Source organism: Rutidosis leptorrhynchoides, chromosome 1, assembly GCF_046630445.1.
Source record: "Rutidosis leptorrhynchoides isolate AG116_Rl617_1_P2 chromosome 1, CSIRO_AGI_Rlap_v1, whole genome shotgun sequence".
Taxonomy (NCBI): Eukaryota; Viridiplantae; Streptophyta; class Magnoliopsida; order Asterales; family Asteraceae; genus Rutidosis; species Rutidosis leptorrhynchoides.
Genome location: NC_092333.1, coordinates 592,342,871 through 592,360,716, shown reverse-complemented (window position 1 = coordinate 592,360,716; position 17,846 = coordinate 592,342,871).

Sequence of the window (17,846 nt, the reverse complement as noted above, 5' to 3'; positions counted from 1 at the left end):
ATTACTTGAGGACGGGAAGAAGAAACGAAGAGGTGAATTTATAGTGAAATACCCGACAAAGAAATCGAAACGAATTACCGCATTAAATCAAAGAAGATCCTGATCGCCGAAGAACCAAATCTTATTACGTAAGATTTTCTTTAAATCCCTTAAATCTCGGAAGACAATAGTAACTACGTCATCGGTTAAAATGAATATATTTATTTACTCAATTCACTCTTTTGTGATAGCTTCACTCGTACGCTTCACGTAATCAAATCGTTTTATCTATATCTCTCAAAATGATAAAACTCCATTATTACCTCATAATTGTCATGAAAACATCCCTGTTGTTATCTATGACGACCTCTATCAAAATTTCGGGGACGAAATTTCTTTAACGGGGGGGTACTGTAACGACCCGGAAATTTCCGACCAAATTTAAACCTTAAGCTTTATATATTTCTGACATGATAAGCAAAAATCTGTAATTTGAGTCTAGAAAGTTTGAAATCTTTATTCGGATAATCAGTTACCCTTTGAATGTGCTCAACGATTCACGAACAATTGGTTATAAATAAATGTGTATATATTTAATTATATATAAATAAGAATATATGTGTATATATAATAAAGAGATATAATAAAATGCCAATTAATCAGTAGAATAGAATATGTAAAATTTATAATATCTGTTTTTATTTAGTATTTAATTGATGTTATTATTATTATTATAATTATTAATATTATTAATGTAATTATAATAAATATTATCAAATATATAACATATCTATGATAAAAAAAAATAATAATAATAAATAAATAAATAATGAGATCGGATGGCTGTATATATCTTTGTCATTTATATTTTTTTTCCATCTTTTCTATACAACTCGTGAGTCTCTGTCGGTACCCATAAACAACAAAACAAGATCTTTATTTATTGTTGCAAGTTCATTCAATCAATGGATATACTTTCAACCTGCCATTCGTAAATATCCATTGACGCCACCATTGAACCCCATCCGACTATCTTCTGTATTAAAACCACAATAAAACCCAGCTAGTTATGCTATTTCACGTTTACAAATCCTTATTACAGAATATGAGAGTATCCACGATTATTACTTGGAAGAATCTCAACTCTTTTCGTGTAGGGATCCAGGCATAAGACCTATTAAGTCGCAAGCTAATTTTAACATGAAACCCTAACCTTTATTTGTCAAATGGCTGCTACTATTTGATCATCATCACCACAAAACTGAAACTCAAGTACAGCTACTACTACTTTTATTTCTGTTACAGCCTTGTTCATCAACAACGAACCCATATCACCACCCATTTAATCACCATTAAACACCCAACTTCTTATGATCAATCAATCTTTCTTTTTCTTATTATTGTCTGTCAACCAAATCGCCACACCATCGTGACACTCATCACCACCTGCGTTTATTTTCTCTTCGTTGCTATCACCGAAAGCCAAACCCAAACCCACCACCACGACAACTATTATCAACTAGTTATCTGTTACTGATATTTTCCGTTTCTTTGTAAACCGAAAACTCCACAACCGCCGTTATTCTTTCCTTCTCTAAACGAATAAAGTCTGCTACTATGTTGCTGAACCTGTTTCCCTTTTCTGCTACAACAGCGAGTTAGAGATGATGAAATATGTGATCATAAATAAATATTATTATTTATACAAAGCATTGTGTATATCTGTCGGTGATATGTCTGATTGTTTAAGATAATGGAGAATGATGTTTGATGATGATATGATGAGCTGTAAAGATAAATTGACTAGCACTATGATCTTAAAACACACATCACGGCTTGAATTGGTACACTAATAGACTTTTTGGACTTCAATTGTTTAATGACGAGAGCCAGCTGCAGGCCTTTATCCTATTAACAGGCCGTATTATTTATTTGGGCCGAGCTCATCTTATTTCCTAATTGGGCCGCAGAATTTGGCCACATTCTAAGAGAAGACCGGTTATAACAATTAAATCGTGATATAATCGTGAAATTGCTAAATAGATCGACTGGTTAGGAGTGTTGAGGGTATTCAAGAGGTCGGGGGTTCGAGCCTGGGCGCGGGTTGTTTATTTTTTTTGAACAAATTCTTTTGAGGTAGTCATTTAATTACCTTATTATTTTTATTATTATCATTATCATTATTGTTATTTATTATTAAAATGATATTTATTATCTAACTAGTATTATTAATATCATTAATTTAAAAGTATCATATATTTTTATAAAATTATCATTATTATTAATATTATTAACAATAACATGTTTTTTTTTTTTTTATTTATTAACATTATTATTATTATAAGGATCATTATTATCATGATTATTATTATTACAAATAAATACAACTCTTTATTCATTATTGTTACTAACAATATTTTACCAAATAAATATTATATATGTAAAGATATATTTATCAAATATAACATAAATATATTAATATCTTATTAATAAATACTAATTATTTACCTAAAGTATATAAAATAAATATAGTTAATTAATTTATTAATGAAACATATAATGTACCAAAATAACCATTAATAATAATATGTGAATTTGTTAGATTACGATTATATGTTTTAATAGTTATACAAATGATATAGGTTCGTGAATCCAAGGCCAACCTTATACTTGATCAATGATGTTATATGTATTTTTACTACAAAATACAGTATGGTGAGTATATAGTCCCTTTTTAACTCTAAATATTTTTGGGCTGAGAATACATGCGCTGTTTTTATAAATGATTTACGTTATGGACACAAGTGACTAAAATTACGTTCTACATGGGTTTGAATCAAAAATCCCCTAGCTTGGTAACTTTAACTATTGGTTTATGAACTGGTAGGCGCGAATCCTAAAGATAGATCTATCGGGTTTTACACCCCCACCCAGATGTTGTTCTAGTCACTACTAAACTAGAAGAACGGGTGTTTAGTACTTCGAGGTTAACGGAACGCACTTGATTTGGTGCACATATTATATAACTCAGGGGTACACATTCTTGTTAAGGCTAGTTACCGGGTGCCCACTGCTTGGAATGCTTTTCATACACTTGCGAGTGTATTATGTTTATAAATATGAAATCTTGTGGTCCATAGTTATTACGCTGCTAGTATCAAACCTATATATCTCACCAACTTTATGTTGACTTTTTAAAGCATGTTTATTCTCAGGTACGAATTAAGTCTTCCGCTGTGCATTAGCTCATACTAAGGACCTTATTTGGAGTCGATCATCGCAATGGAACCAGATGTTGATGATTCCGTCCAGGGGGACTTGGACGGGGTATGACATGGAGCGTCTTTTTGACTACTTTTAATTGTGTCGCACGTGTTTCATACAAACTTTAAACATTGTTATGTACTTGTTATGGAAACTACTTTTGTAAACTTTGAAACATCCTTATTTATGAAATGAATGCGACATATTTTTCGGTCAAACTTTGTTATAAAGACTTACGACCATGTAATGGGACCATACGTAGATGACGCCGTCATTTGACGATTTGTCGGGGTCGCTACAAGTGGTATCAGAGCCTTGGTTGTAGGGATTTAGAGTTCATTGGTGTCGACCCCGAGTCATAGGGTACATTGGTGAGTCTAGACTACAACCGGCATATAGACTTGACATAGGAATTACTTGGCAAATTGTGCATTTATACTCTAACTCTTCTACTCATATCTACTCTTATTCTATCTAAATCTTGCGTTGTATAATTTAATTGACATGCCACCTTGACTATATGATGTAATGTCGAATGCACATATGAATTAGGGTAATATAATTCCCGGAAATTATATTACAGTGACTCATATGAACATACCGACATTATGCCATAAAGAATTTAAGACGAGTCAAGGATAATTTTCTCTTTATCTTTATTCCATATCGCGGTTAGTATTATTTAGAATACTAACCAACGGTATTCTTTTGTTTTGAAGGAACAATGCCTCCTCGCCGTGTACGACGCAATGAAACTCCCGAACAAGCTTTGCAACGCATGATAGCCACCGCCGTGGATGCGGCCATGGCCGGTCACTCGTCCAACAACAACAATAACAATAACAACAACAACAACAACAACCAAGGAGCCGGTAACTCTAGCGAAGGGTGCTCCTACAAAGCTTTCATGGGGTGCAAACCCCACACTTATGATGGAACCGGGGGACCGGTTGTGCTTACTCGTTGGTTTGAACAAACCGAGGCCGTCTTTAGCATAAGCGGTTGTCGGGATCAAGACAAGGTCAAATACTCCACCCACACTTTCTCCGGAATTGCTCTAACATGGTGGAACACCTATGTTCAATCGGTAGGTACCGATGAAGCTCATGCCCTCTCTTGGGCCGATCTAAGGGAAAAGATGATTGTTGAATATTTTCCGCGCGAAGAAACCCGAAAGCTTGAGGAAGAACTAAGAGCTTTGAAAGCGATCGGAAACGATCTTAAGGCTTATAATCAACGCTTCGCCGAACTATCCTTGATGTGTCCTAATCTTGTTAACCCCGAATCTCAAAGGATTGAGCTCTACATGCTCGGTCTTCCAAAAAGCATCAAGCAAGGGGTGATGTCATCCAAACCCGCTACTCATCAAGCCGCTATGAACATGGCCCGTCAATTAATCGAAACGGTTGACGAAATCGTAGTGCCGGCTCCTAAGGCCGAGGACAAGTCGGGTGGCAACAAAAGGAAATGGGAAGCCACTCCATCAACCAACTACAACAACAACACCTTCACCAAAAAGCCTTTCAACAACGACGGCAAGAAGGGTTATGTCGGAAACTTACCTTTTTGCAACAAATGCCACAAGCATCATCACGGCGAATGTAACAAGCTAGTTTGTCACCGTTGCCAAGGTGTTGGTCATAGGGCCAACAATTGCACAAGCGCCGCCCCCGTTGCTCGAAAGGGGCCCAATCCTCCAAAAACGGTCACTTGTTACGAATGTGGCCAAACGGGCCATTATAAGAACGAATGCCCGAAAAAGAAAACCAACCCCAACAACCGAGGCCGAGCCTTTAACATCAACACCGAGGAAGCCCGAGATGACAATGAACTAGTCACGGGTACGTTTCTTCTCAACAACACTTATGTTACTTGCTTATTCGATTCGGGTGCCGATAAATGTTTTGTGTCTAAGACTTTGGCTCCTACTCTTTGCACTCCACCACACCCCTTAGATACTACTTATTCCATCGAAGTGGCCGACGGAAAAATCTTAAGTGCCGACACATATTACCGGGGGTGTACTTTAAACATTTTGGGTAATGAATTTGAAATTGACTTGATACCCATGGAACTAGGGAGTTTTGATGTAATAATCGGTATGAATTGGATGGTCAAAAATAAATCTCACATTCTTTGCGATCTTCACTCAATCCGAATTCCTATCGAGAATGGTGAACCATTGATTGTCTATGGCGACAAAAATTGCACCGGACTCAATCTCGTTTCGTGCCTTAAAGTTCGAAAGCTACTTCGCAAGGGTTGTTTCGCGATTCTTGCTCACGTTAAGAAAGTCGAGGCCGACGAAAAGCGCATCGAAGATGTGCCAATTGTTAGTGACTTTTCCGATGTATTTCCAGACGAATTACCGGGTCTTCCACCTCATCGACCAGTTGAATTTCAAATCGATCTTATTCCAGGAGCCGCACCCGTAGCGCGTGCACCGTATAGACTCGCTCCATCCGAATTACAAGAATTGCAAAGTCAAATCCAAGAGCTACTTGACCGTGGTTTCATTCAACCTAGCCATTCACCATGGGGCGCTCCGATTTTGTTCGTCAAGAAGAAAGACGGATCCCTACGAATGTGCATTGATTATCGTGAACTAAACAAATTGACGATTAAGAACCGATATCCCCTTCCTCGCATCGATGATCTCTTTGATCAACTACAAGGTTCTCGTGTATATTCAAAAATCGATCTCCGTTCGGGTTATCATCAACTAAGGGTTAAGGGGGAAGATATCTCCAAAACCGCTTTCCGGACTCGTTATGGTAGTTATGAATTCCTTGTCATGCCTTTCGGTCTCACTAACGCACCGGCGGTGTTCATGGATCTCATGAACCGCGTGTGCAAACCTTACCTCGACAAATTCGTTATCGTGTTCATCGATGATATTTTGGTCTATTCTAAAAGCGAAGAGGAACACAAAGAACATCTCCGACTCGTGCTTGAACTCTTGAGAAAAGAACAACTCTATGCCAAGTTCTCCAAGTGTGAATTTTGGTTGAAGGAAGTTCAATTCCTCGGTCATGTTGTAAGTGATCAAGGCATTAAAGTCGATCCCGCAAAAATCGAAGCCATTAGTAAATGGGAGACTCCTACTCAAATTCGTCAATTCTTGGGTCTCGCCGGATACTATCGTAAATTCAACAAGGACTTTTCCTTAATCGCTCGCCCTTTAACCGCGTTAACTCACATGGACCGAAAGTTCATTTGGTCATCCGAACAAGAAACCGCTTTTCAAATCTTGAAAACTAAGCTAACCACCGCTCCTATCTTGTCACTTCCCGAAGGCAATGATGATTTTGTTGTATATTGTGATGCCTCGAAAAACGGTTATGGATGCGTATTAATGCAACGAAAGAAAGTCATTGCTTATGCCTCTCGACAACTCAAAGTCCACGAACGAAACTACACGACACATGATCTTGAACTCGGTGCCGTCATCTTTGCACTTAAGTTATGGAGACATCATCTTCTTGGTACCAAAAGTACCATCTTTACCGATCACAAAAATCTCCAACATATCTTCGATCAAAAGCAACTAAACATGAGACAACGACGGTGGATTGAAACCTTGAACGATTACAATTGTGAACTTCATTACCACCCCGGAAAGGCAAATGTAGTGGCCGATGCCTTAAGTCGAAAGGAAAGAACGGTACCTCTTCACGTCCGAGCATTAAACATCACCATCCACTCCAACCTTAATAGCCAAATTCGTATAGCTCAAGAGGAGGCTCTTAAGGACAACCACATCGGACGTGAACTTTTAAACATCCTCGTCTCTCGATTCGAAGTTAAGGAGAACGGACTTCGATATTACGCCGGAAGGATTTGGGTGCCTAGATATGGCGATTTACGAAACCTCATCTTAGACGAAGCCCACAAATCACGATACTCGATTCATCCCGGCGCCAATAAGATGTACCATGACCTTAAAGAACAATATTGGTGGCCGAACATCAAAAAGGAAGTTGCTAGATACGTTGCCAAATGTTTGACTTGCGCACAAGTCAAAGCCGAACACCAAAGACCGTCCGGGTTACTTCAACAACCCGAGATCCCGCAATGGAAGTGGGAAAGGATCACGATGGATTTTATCACCAAACTACCAAAAACGTCGGGCGGTTATGATACTATTTGGGTCATTGTCGATCGCCTCACCAAATCCGCGCACTTTCTCGCCATGAAAGAGACCGACAAAATGGAGAAACTTGCACGACTATACATTAAGGAGATTGTAGCCCGACACGGTGTACCTTTATCGATTATCTCCGACCGAGATGGTCGTTTCGTTTCTAGATTTTGGCGTACGTTACAAGAAGCGTTGGGAACGCGTTTGGACATGAGCACCGCATATCATCCCCAAACCGATGGGCAAAGTGAACGTACAATACAAACCTTAGAGGATATGTTACAAGCCTGCGTTGTTGATTTTGGAAAAGCTTGGGATAATCACTTACCTCTCGCCGAATTCTCTTACAACAATAGTTATCACGCGAGTATTAAGGCCGCACCTTTTGAAGCGTTATATGGTCGAAAATGTCGCTCTCCTCTTTGTTGGGCCGAAGTGGGTGACGTGCAAATTTCCGGGCCCGAACTCATTCACGAAACCACCTAGAAGATTCTTCAAATCCGAGATAGGCTTCGGACGGCCCGGAGTCGTCAAAAATGCTATACCGACAAAAGACGCAAAGACCTCGAATTTCAAGTCGGTGACCGCGTCATGTTAAAAGTCGCACCTTGGAAAGGTGTCATCCGTTTTGGGAAACGTGGGAAACTAAATCCGCGGTATGTTGGTCCTTTCGAAATCTTAGAGCGTGTTGGAACCATTGCTTATCGTTTAAACCTTCCGCCTCAACTAAGCTCCGTCCATCCTACTTTTCATGTATCTAACTTGAAGAAGTGTCTCGCCGAGCCCGATATCGTCGTCCCTCTCGAGGAACTTACTATTAATGACAAACTCCATTTTGTGGAGGAACCGGTTGAAATTGTGGACTACGTCGAGAAGGAATTAAAACAAAGCCGGATCCCGATTGTTAAGGTCCGATGGAACGCCAAAAGAGGACCCGAGTTTACTTGGGAAAGGGAAGATCAAATGCGAAAGAAACACCCTCATCTATTTCCGGTTCCAGAAACGTCAGATTCTGAGGAAGAAAGTACGATTACTACGCCTGCTTAAATTTCGGGACGAAATTTCTTTTAAGGTGTAGGTAATGTAACATCCCGCCTTTTTCCGTCAATTTTCCATTTAACTATTTAAGTTTCGTTATATGTTTATAACACATCTCGTTAATACGCGTTTTAAATTATCATGTTTAGGTAATTTAACGCACCCGCAACCGAACTCGAGGGACTAGTTTCGCCAAAACACCAAAGTGGTGACTAGCTTTTGACTAAGTCAACCACCTCCCCACCATTATCCATTCATTTCTCTTTTTCTAAAATACTTCCATATTTTTCTCAAATTTCATCAAAAGGAAATCATCATCCAAATTCGTTCAAGAAGGATTCAATCAAAACAAATTACATATTTGAACTCCTCGTGATCTCCTCTTCGATTCCATACCGATTTCATCAATTTTGGGTAACTTTCTAAAATCACTAATTTTATGTGTTCTTGAGATTTTTGAGTTATAAAGTTGTTAATTAGTGTCTATGGCTCAAGTCTAGTATGATTATGTGATTTGTATGCTTGTTCTTGCAATTTTGATGTAACTAGTTCATTATGAAAGAACACTTGCATAATCTTGAGTTTTAGGTGTTCATATGTTGTTTGATGATGAAAGTTCATGTTTTAATTGTGTTCCTAACATCACTAGCTTCAAATTGGTATGTAGGTTGACATGGATTAGTTTCATAATCATGATTGTTGAATTTGTGATTTTGGGTTAGGGTTTGATAGAAGTAAATTGAATCTTGATGCATTAAATGCTTGATAATATTATTGGTAAGTGTTTAGTTGGATTGTATGCTTGATTACCTTCGAAACGGCATATCATTCATGTAAATTGGTTGCCCGAATCATTGAATTGCATTTATGAACTTGTATGCGGTTAATGTTAAGCATTAGATGCGGTTTTGGTTGTTGTAATAGGTAGATTGATTGATGAAATGTGTTTAGTTGTTTTCCTCGTCAAATTACCTTCCCAACGGTATAAGATACTTGTCTTGATTGTTTGCGGATCATAAATGGTGATTGTTTGAAGTTAGGTTCGTGCATAAAACTTAAAAACTGCCAGAACTCTCTGCACAGGTAATGGCGCGGCGCGCCATATACCCGCGCGGCGCGCCATTATGGTCTGTCCAACTTTGTCAATTTTCGAATAATGTTTGCTATGCTACGCACCTCCGATTCACATGTAACTTGTCCTAACATGCTCATACATGATTAAAAACCTCAGAAAAATAGTTCGGGACCCGACCCGAACGTGTTGACTTTTTGTTGACTTTGACCGACCAAAGTTTGACTTTTTGTCAAACTTAACCAAATGATTATGCAACCCTCCTAACTTGTTTATATACTTGTACCTTGCATGAAACTTGACAATTTGATTTCACATGCTACATAATCGAGTCGTAACGAGCCATAGGACTAATTGAACGTCTTTGACCCTTCGTGACTATCGTTATTGATACAACCTATTTGTTTAGGTCAAGACTAGCATTGTTCTTTGCACACGTTACTTGTCGAAGTACTTTTTGGTTCGTGCATACAAGGTGAGATCATAGTCCCACTTTTACTCTTTTTGAACTTACTTTTGGGATGAGAAAACATAAACGTTCTTTTAAACTACGTGAACACAAGTACAGGGAAAACAAACATTCTACATACGAGTTTGAACACAAATCCTCAATTCGATTATCATTAGTTACATCAGATGGTGTAAGCGAGAACTTATGTTATATGGCCATATGGGTTTGACAAACCCTCACTTCGGACGGTTCGCTACCGTCTACGGGTGAAATATATTTTCGGGAAACAGTGTATGTTCTAACACTATTATTACGGGGTTCAACGGACGGAATGTTAAGCTTTGATAATTGAGTGCTCGTGAATATTAACTTTTAGAATGTACTATGACTTTATCGATGTTGCAAATCTTGTGGTTCAACGTACTATTACTCACTTACTTATTTAAACCTATGATTTCACCAACGTTTTCGTTGACAGATTCTCTATGTTTTTCTCAGGTCCTTGAACTTAGGTGATACATGCTTTCGCTCATACTTTTTGATACTTGCATTGGATGTCGAGTATACTTGCACACGTGGAGCGTCTTTTTGACTACTTTTAATTGTGTCGCACGTGTTTCATACAAACTTTAAAAATTGTTATGTACTTGTTATGGAAACTACTTTTGTAAACTTTGAAACATCCTTATTTATGAAATGAATGCGACATATTTTTCGGTCAAACTTTGTTATAAAGACTTACGACCATGTAATGGGACCATACGTAGATGACGCCGTCATTTGACGATTTGTCGGGGTCGCTACACCGAGTGTGAGCACGGGTAGTACACGGACGGGTATATCGGATTCTAATGCGTCTAGGTGTTACAATTGCGGCGTGAGGGGTCACAAGTCTTGGGAATGTCCGGTGCCAAAGGGTGATGTCACAGTATGTTTTAATTGCCAAGAAGAAGGACATCGTAAGTCCGAATGTCCCGAGTTAGCGGGGACGGGGGCGGCAAGGAGACGTTACGGTACGTTTCGTTTTAATAAATATGTCCTTTGATTATTTATTATGTTCCGTTTGAGTTGGAGTATGTTAAATGCATCGTGTTGTGCATGTTATCGTCATGGGTGACGTTCCTAATGGAAGTACCCTATGGTGACGTTTTGATTGTTGGGCGAAGGGCGTAAGACTTGGCGTAACCAAGCATTCCTTAGTATTTGGGAAATGTTTCTACCAAGCCATGGAAATGAGTTTTGGTGTTCGGATGTTAGAGCGTGTTCGCTTTTGTGTTGAAGTTGATGAACCATGAGGTTCGACGGGTGGGATGAAACCCGAGAACTCGAGTGTTGATCTCGATGTATGTTGGTAAAGGAGTCTACGTAACGCGATATTAGGTGCCTCTTTTATACCTACTAGCGTGGTGTTCGACTCCGATTGTGTTGTGGTTAGATTGTACTTAGGGTACCGAGGAGAAACCCTTAGGTACATGAGTGACTAGGTGGAATTTGACAAACTAAAGCAATTGGATAATTGCGGGGGTATGGTTTGTGTAATTGTGTTACAGTTTTCGTTCGAAGTGTTTAAGGATTGATTGAAATCCTTCGGGTGCTCAAGATTAGAGTAAGATATGGTGATGGGTCGTGTGAACCCAATTGTTGGTAAAGTCTACCTTTGGTAGCATTGTACGAGTGGTAGATATGGAACGTAGTTCCAAGTGGGGGAGTTACACTCCCGCACGAGGAGATCCTTAGGGTGAGAATTCGGATAATGCTTATGGTAGATCCGAAACTTGTGTTGGGACCTAGTTTTGGTCGATTTGTGGTAGAGTACAATTTTGGTTAAATTGTACCTATGATTTTGGATTTAGAAATTATCACCGAGGTGGTAATGTGGTAAATCTCGTTGAGAGATAATGGACGTGTTTGGCGAGCAAGGTGAAATCCCTCGGTTAAGGGATGTGTGTGTCGGATTCTCTTTTAGAGAATTTTTGTTTTGTGCCTATGTTCGATATAGGTGGTTCTTGCTCGATTGTGTGAATGGTTAGTGGTATTCGTTAGGATTCACTATGGCGTAGCAGAGCGCGATGTTACACTACTCGTTGTTCGAGGCCAAAAGGGCGTTGATTGGTGAAGTAAGACCTTCGGGGTCCGCTGACTTCATCATGGTATTGTTGATTGGTGAAGCATGACCTTCGGGGTCCGCTGACTTCATCATGGTATTGTTGATTGGTGAAGCATGACCTTCGGGGTCCGCTGACTTCATCATGGGAGTAGTGATATATCGGTGAAGCATGACCGTTGACGGGGTCCACTGAATTCATCCGGTGTTGAGTGATCTATCGGTTGTTTTATACACCGATGGTGGGGTCGTGAGGACCATGTTGTGTGATTAGTGATGTGATAGCCGTGTTTCGCTCACATGTTGTTACGGGTGTGACAATAGTCGATTTTGTACACCTTAGGATTAGCGTTGGCATAGTCATTTTGGGCGCTTTTGGTTTTAGCCGTTGCTTATGATGTTAGGATAGTGGCGTATTGGTTATATTGCGCACTACAAGGATGTTTAGAGGTAAGTGTAATCCGTAAGGATTCAAGTGGTTCGATCTTCAACGTTCAGATTGTTGACTTTAGGTTGAGACTTGGTCGCTTTTAGCGTTGTCCTTGGTAAAGGTACGCTAAGGAATTGATATCTCGGTACGAGATTGGTTGAGTTTTTCCCGATATGGGAATTGAGCAAGTTTTAGTGCTCGGATTGTGGTTTTGATAAATCGCGGGTGACGATTTTAGATGTTAAAGGTGATTCATTGGGAAGAATTGTCCAGGAAATTTCGGATTGGGACTTATAATTGAGGACCGTTGAGTAGGTCCGGATTGGTTAAGTGGAGAAGATCACGAGGACGTGATCGAGTTTAAGTGGGGGAGAGTTGTAAGACCCAAATATTTATTGTACATAATGTATTTATGGTGTACGATGCGTGTATGAAGTGTACGTGTTGCTTGCTCGAACGCCGAAGGAAACTGGACTTTGTCTGAAATGACAAGGTGTGTACGTATCTTTTCAACCCCAAATAAAGTTTGTGTTGATGTTTCAAAGCCATACCATTGGAAAGGAAATCTTATTACGTTTCCAACGATATTTGATTCATTGAAAACGGAGCTACGGTCAAAAAGTTATGGCCAAAACAAGTTTCTGAAAACTGACATGCAGGTTGGAGCGGCGCTCCACCATTTGGCGCGGCGCTCCTATTGTTGCTGATGCAATTTTCAGCCTTTTTAAAAGGTTTAAATCAGGGGTACTTTGGTCTTTTCATTTAGGGTCGGTTTAGGGTCATCAAGACTGATCTAGAACTCCATTGGAGCTCATTTCTCACCCACACAAACACTCTCATCCACATCTAGAGAGAGAGGAAGAGTTCTAGAGTGAGAGAGCTTGATTTGGAGAAGAAGGAGTCGAATTCTCGCCAAATCTCGGGTTTTAAAGTTGTTCATCTCACTCCTAGCTATGTTTTGGTAGTATTGGTAAGTTCTAACTCCGAATTTCATTTGTTAGATTTGATATTCAAGTTAGGGTTTGAGATTGTTAGTTGTAAAACCCATTTGGTTGATGAAGAGGGTTTATGGAAACTTGCTATTTTGATATTTGGCGGGTTTTGGGTTGGTTAATGATTTAACCATGTTTAAGACTTGTAAATGGTGTATAATCACTAGTGTTAGTTGTAACGACCCTGGTTTTTCCACTTTTAATTAATAATGTTTATTATTAATGCTTGCGTATTAACGAATGTATGTTATTACATTTATTTGTTACCATGATTGCCCGTACATGACTTTACATGTCCCGACACGTCTTTGTGACACACGAACCTTTCCACGAATAATATTTAAGATATTATTTGCATTCATGATTAAGTTTTATTAATCATTTTAATTATCTAAGGTTATTAGTTAATTACTTGGGCTTTATTGGATTAATTTGTAAATTAATGGAACTTGGGCTTTTATTAGTGTTAATGGACTTAAAGAGCCCACTCTACTCACCTTAATGGACTTATTAGCCCACTACACATGTAAGTATTACTTTAGAAATAAACTAGATGGATTAACTTGTAAGAATCTAGTTACTTATACCTTTCCCATGTAAACACCCTTATTAACCATCTTTTTAGTCAAATGCACACAAGTAATTAGTGAACGTTTCCTTTCCCCTTTCCCCTTTTGATGACCGACGCCTTGAAGGCCTTTAGAGGTGTTTGTGCATTTTCTTTTTTGTTGTATTACTTCTCACTTGTTTCCTCACTTTTACACATACAAGTTTACTTGCTCTCTTTTTCCTCTCAAACATTCTCTCTTTTCTCTCTAACCTTGTAAGTAATGAGCTTGTTCTTCTTCTTCTTTTCTTTAGTAAAACCGTGGCCTAAACCCACAAATCATCATCAACATTTACTTGTCTTTGATTAATGTTTACTTACTTATGGTTGTTTACTTACTCACTTGTTCTTGTTGTTACTTACTTACATGTTTAAGAATCAAACTCTTTAGTTTGTTCTTCATATTCATCTTGTTCATACAAGACATACAAGAACATAAACTTTCTAGTTTATGTTCTACACTTAATGTTTTAAAGAAAGTTCATGAGTTAAATCATACTTGAAGTTCATGTTGTAAACTTAAAAGTTTACTTCCTTAAAGATCAAGACTTTGGCTTGAATCTTTAAAAGTATGAAAACCATGAACTTATTACTTGTTTATTTAGCTTATTTCTTCATTTCAAGTACTTTAGATTTCATGATTTTGGTTATGAATGGTCAAATGTTACTAGTTAACTTTGATCTCATTTTTCTTGAACAAAAGTAAACTTGAAAGTTCAAGAACATAGAAGTATAACTATTTAGTTATAACTTCAAATATTTATGTAAGATCTAAGTTAATATAGCTTATGGTCTTCTAACTTTGTCATAATCTAGAGCTTATGAGCTTACATACACTTTACAAGATGATAATCTAAGTTTTGTAGCTTATGGTTTCATTAAAGTAAAGGTGCAAGTGTTATTACTTAGGATTTAACTTAATAACTTTAGATCTAGACTTTTGAGTCTTGGATCTTCAAGATCAAACTAAGAACTATGTTCTACAACCTAAGATCTTGATTAGTTAGTTTACTTTCAAGTTTGTAGTTCAATATTACTTTTATATTTCATGTATGTGTTAAATCTAAGACTTTGATGTAACTTTAGTTCATCAAAACACTTGCAACACTTAATTGAGTTGTGCTACATGTCTTAGACTTGCACTTGTGTTATGATGGTCAAAACTTGGTAAAGAAGATGTAAACCCATCAACGAGTTGTACACTTGAAGCTATATGCATCAAGGATGAGAACCGTGATGAACATCAAGCACCAAGAACCACCGGAACCTACTGTTTCACTGTTTCTGGGTCTGATCAGTATGACCTGGGCTACTGTAAGTATGATTTTCAGTTAGCTATGTTCGAGTAGATAACTTTTCATATAGGACTCGTCTTAATCCGAGTTACGGTTTAGGATCTATGGCCCTCCGAACGTCACTATGTCCATTTAACGTTGTGCTGAAATTTCTGACCTACTCGCACTTAAACCGTCACCACGGTTAAACGAAGACGAGTTTGCTTCTGTAAATTTTACCACAACTAAAGGACTCATATACGGAGCCATGTCCACTGGTCTCACCTCATTTCAGTAGGTATAGAGGCTGTGGTGACTGACCGAAGTCAGCCTTTGTTTTAAACTTCTTTCACGAACAAAACTTACTTTACACCTTTTGTTTGATGATGAATGATGATGACCTTTAAGACCTAATTTACATACACTTAAACCTATTGGAACGATTTACTGACTTAGTGATATTTGACTTAGGTTGAGGACCCGTTTGTACAACCTACATACATGCTTATTTTCCGAGTCATACTTTACCGCTACTTTATCATTGTGAGTTATAGCATCCCTTTTTACTTTAACTATTTTGGGACTGAGAATGCATGCGTGTTTTACGTTTTACATACTAGGCACGAGTACTTAAACTTTATATATATGTGGGTTATACAACGGCATAAACATTCCCTTTAGCTCGGTAACGTTTAGTCATTGGTTTTTGAACCGGTGAACGCGAATCTTAGATATGGATCCATAGGGTTTGACATCCCCACTAGGGCTAGTCGCGCTAGCATTTAACGAGTGTTTAATACTTCGTAAACATACGCACTTGCCAAGTGTACTTTCAGGGGGTGATATATAATTAAACGTTAAGTTAGTTACCGAGTGCCCACGGTTGAACATATACTTTATCATACTGATTTGAATTACTATTTTGAAACGCTTGTTGAAGCACTGAAATCTCGTGGCCTACCTTATATTACTGTTATACTTAAACTATAGCTCACCAACCTTTGTGTTGACGTTTTAAGCATGTTTTTTTCAGGTGCCTAAGGTTAGCTTGCTTCCGCTGTTGTACTAGTCATGCCTTGTAGACTTCCGCTGTGCTTACTAGGGTTGTCACCGCATGAAACATATTATCTTGCATTCAAACTTTGCTACTTTTGAACAATGAATTGTAACGACCTAAGGGTCACGTACTATTACTATTTGCTTCTATTCATTGAAGCATACTTTTGATTGTAGAACATTTGACGTTGGTTATGACGTCACCTTTTATCATGAATGCAAACTTGTTTTGAAAACGCATATAGTGTTTGACCTTGTAATGATCCTGTTGTTGATGATCCGTACATGTTGATTTAGTACGGGGCATCACATTTGGTATCAGAGCATTGGTTGTAGGGAATTAGGATGCATTAGTGAGTCTAAGACCGACCCGAGTAGGATTCACTAATATGACTAATCTACAACTTACTAGTTTACTTGTTTCTGCGAAACCTGCTGCATGCTACTGTGTTATACTACTGCATGCCACTGCTTACTTCTACTGCTGTATGAACTTACTACATGCTACCGTTTCCTTTTACTGCTATGTAAACTCGCAGTATGCTTTTGCTTACTCTCGCTACCGCATGTTACTATCTGCTTTTAACATGATACCTTGGTATGATACTGTTACTATTGCCATACTACATGCTGCTATAAATGATTTAGGCTGTTGTAATTGTTATGCCTAATTACACGCTTGCTATATGTCTATTATTCGCTATACCGACATGGAGAACTTATCCTTCCCAGTTCAGATGTTTTCCTGAACTACTTTCCCACTCATCTAACCCTAAGAACTAGTAGTGTAATCCACCTGTTACTACTGTTCCACCGTTCCAGGGATCGAAACATTTCTTTACGCAACCAGGGAGGAGTACCCCTCAGATTACACGCTCACTAAAGTTGATCCTCGGAGGAGGAGATAGGAGAGAACGTGTCGAAATAACCGCACCTCGAGCTCACCCTAACTAGCCACGTACATTGTAGGAGCATTAGAAGAATATTCAGTTTCCGCAAGTTGGTTTGTATCCCGTGCGCTTTCATGACCGTCACTTAACTCTTTCATTCTTCACCATTGCTCGACGATCTAAAGACACTTCTGGACTTAAGTCCCTAACGCTCCTAGACATTGGATAAGTCAGGAGGACATCTCCTTTCACAAGGTTATAGTATTTTCTACTGAGGCTCAAACACATCGCATTACTACTTGCTACACGTACAACCCGACACGAGACCCGAATTGAATATCCAGGAGGAACCTAACAACGTTACCTGAATCCGAACCTTTGAAAAAACTTCAGGAAATTTATGCATTAATGCATGACCTACGGAACCTACGTACCCACATCGAAAAACTGTGAGATTAGTTGTGTAGATTCTATTTTGAGATGACACAGATAACGCACCGTTAGATGAAATTGAGTAGAACTTGAAGTGATCACGTTACATTGACCAT